Below are 2,639 nucleotides of genomic sequence, written 5' to 3'. Positions count from 1 at the left end.
TATATGGTTGTAGAAGGTGATAACTCCGTTCTGGTTGAAGTCAGCTTTTGGCTTCTGTAGGTTTTGAAGCTGATGCACAGGAAGCAGGACAGTGAAGGGTGGGGTGGGTTGTGATGGGTTGAAGAGGCGGTGGTTGCAGCTGAGGAATGAATCCAAAGTTGGCCACATGAATCCACCATTGACAGTCTGCTTATGGCTCCTGTGATCAACAGGGACCACATGATGAGATAGACACATGAGATGCATGATCTGACTTCAGAAGGACATGAAAGGTTACTGTATATGCTCAAGTATAAGCCAAGTTTTTCAGCACATTTTTATGCCATTTTTGTGGTAAAATTGGGTGCCTCGGCTGATATTTGGGATGGCTTGTACTCGAGTATATACGGTATAAAGAAATTGTTTGTTCTTGGCCTCACCTCCAATAAGGTGTCATCAGGCTGTGACCTGATTGATAGCTAGGAATCCAACCCTTGCACTCACCCAAGTGACATAAATCTAACTATCACACTTGCTATGGCTCCTCTAGCCATAGTTTTAGTAATGCCTATCAAACAACTTTTCCTTGATGTGTCAGGGTAAGAGAACATGGGAATTTATTAACAAACTTAATTGTGCTTGTTAAAACTTAGAACTCTAAAGTTGTTATTGGTCAATTTTGCCATTCACGTTGGGCTGCAAACTGCAAGGTCAGCTGTTTGAAACCACTGGCTACTCTGAGGGAGGAATATGAGACTTTCTAATACCATAAACAGTTATAGTTTTGGAAACTGACAGTGGCAGTTATACCCTGTCCCTATAGGCTCAATGAATCACAATCAAATCTATGGCAGTGAATTTTCCTTTTCTTTTTACTGGCCAATGATTGTGTTTTATTCTTTGAATATATCCACCTCAAAATTCATTTTCCGTAAGGTAAAGTGTAACTTGAGTATACAGCAATATACAGTGACTTTTTTCAGACAATTTTCCATTTGTTCAAGTGGGTTGTGCTTGAGCCTTCTTTGCACCAGGTTTAGTTCTTGAATGCACTTGGCAAACGTGTCCTTTTTCTGCTCTGCAGAGATGTTCTGCACCACACTCTTCTCCACCCAGTTGATCACGTGCTCTTGTTCCTTTCGGCATGTCATATTTTGCACAGAGATATGATAGTTCAGGCGATTCTTCACCTCCTTGCATTCTTTGCGCAGCCATTCCTGGTAAGTAACCCCCAAGGCCATAGCGATATTACTCCTCTGAACATCACAAGGTGATGGCGTTTCTGAACCAGGACCTGCTGCGTCTTCTCAAAATCAATCGCATCCCGGATGCCTTTGATGGAGGCCTGCTTTACCTCTTCTAGTTTGACAATTTTTTTCCTCATTGAGTTTATCGGCAAATTCCCCAGCAGAGGCACCATCGTTTTTAATTACATGGACAAGCAACCTTACTGTTGCTATGGTAGAGAACGTTTCTGGGGTGACCACATGTATTTCTTAGGATAGAAAATAGAAAATAAACCCAGTTCTGAGCATGCAAGGTCCTGTGACCCCAGTTTTAGGATAAAGGAACTGGAAGAACTCCTCAGGGTCAGCCTGAAGGGAACTTTCCCTCCATAATCAGGAAGAGGGGGGAAGGGCAAGACGTGGCTGCCCGATGTGAAAAGTCCTGGTGGCTTGCCGTGAGAGTCCCTGGACCTAGCAGAGCTGCGCTCTTCAGAGTGGGGGCCGCTGTGGCGGCGGCAGAAAGTACCACCCGGGACAACGTGGTGAGCGAGGGTCCAGGCGGCGGTCATAGCGTTCTTGTGACCCAGGCGAGAGAGACTGTCAGGACTGCTTTTTTTTTTTTAACTTAGTATAAAATGATTTATCTCTGAATAGAAAGGGGTGGGTGTGTCTTCTTACTAATATCAAAAAGAAGACAAAGGGGTGGAATATGTCTTTTAGGACCTGTGATGGTTGGATTCTATGTCCACGTAACCTGTGTGAAGGTACACACAGGTTCAATCAAGTCACAGCCTAATGATATGTGTGTGTGTGTGTGTGTGTGTGTGTGTGTGTGTGTGTGTGTGTGTGTGTGTTTATAAGAGAGAGATTGAGGAGAGCTGGTCTTTCTCTCATCCCTCTTCACCTTCCTGCTTGCCTGGGACTGGAGGCTCATGGGCATGATGGCTGTCATAATGGGATCACACATAAGAATAACCGCGTGGGTGGTGCGGGCCAGGCAGTTTTCCTTCTGCTGTACAGAAGGTGGCTATGAGTCAGAACCAGGTCCATGGCACTTCGCAACCACTAATTAATAGAAAAATAAATAGAATGGAATTGACTTTCTGAATAGAGTGGGTATTTCTTTTGTTTGTTTGTTGTGTGTGTGTGTGTGTGTGTGTGTGTGTGTGTGTGTGTGCAAGACATCACATGAAAAGGTAACCTGGCATAGAATGAAGGTAGTTGATGGAAATATCTACGACAGGTATAAAATGATAACAGGTAAGCTAACAGCATCAAAATCTTACCTAGACTCTGGGAGGCGAGATCAACTAATTCTGCTTTGTACAGCCCCAGGAAGGAACGGCGTAGAAACAATCGGTTGAACCGCTAGGGCACTGCGAGACCATTCTGGTCGGATAACATACATATGGCCTTGAGACTTAAAAGCGTCCA

At 44.3% G+C, this 2,639-nt stretch overlaps 1 pseudogene; it reads right to left on the bottom strand.

The window, feature by feature from the left end:
* Positions 1 to 872: 872 nt before the first annotated feature.
* Positions 873 to 1,770, bottom strand: LOC142440595 (ATP synthase peripheral stalk subunit b, mitochondrial pseudogene; annotated as a pseudogene).
* Between the last annotated feature and the right edge of the window lie 869 nt (positions 1,771 to 2,639).

This window comes from Tenrec ecaudatus, chromosome 2 (genome assembly GCF_050624435.1).
Source record: "Tenrec ecaudatus isolate mTenEca1 chromosome 2, mTenEca1.hap1, whole genome shotgun sequence".
In the NCBI taxonomy this organism is placed as follows: Eukaryota; Metazoa; Chordata; class Mammalia; order Afrosoricida; family Tenrecidae; genus Tenrec; species Tenrec ecaudatus.
This window is presented reverse-complemented; position numbering and strand designations above follow the sequence as displayed.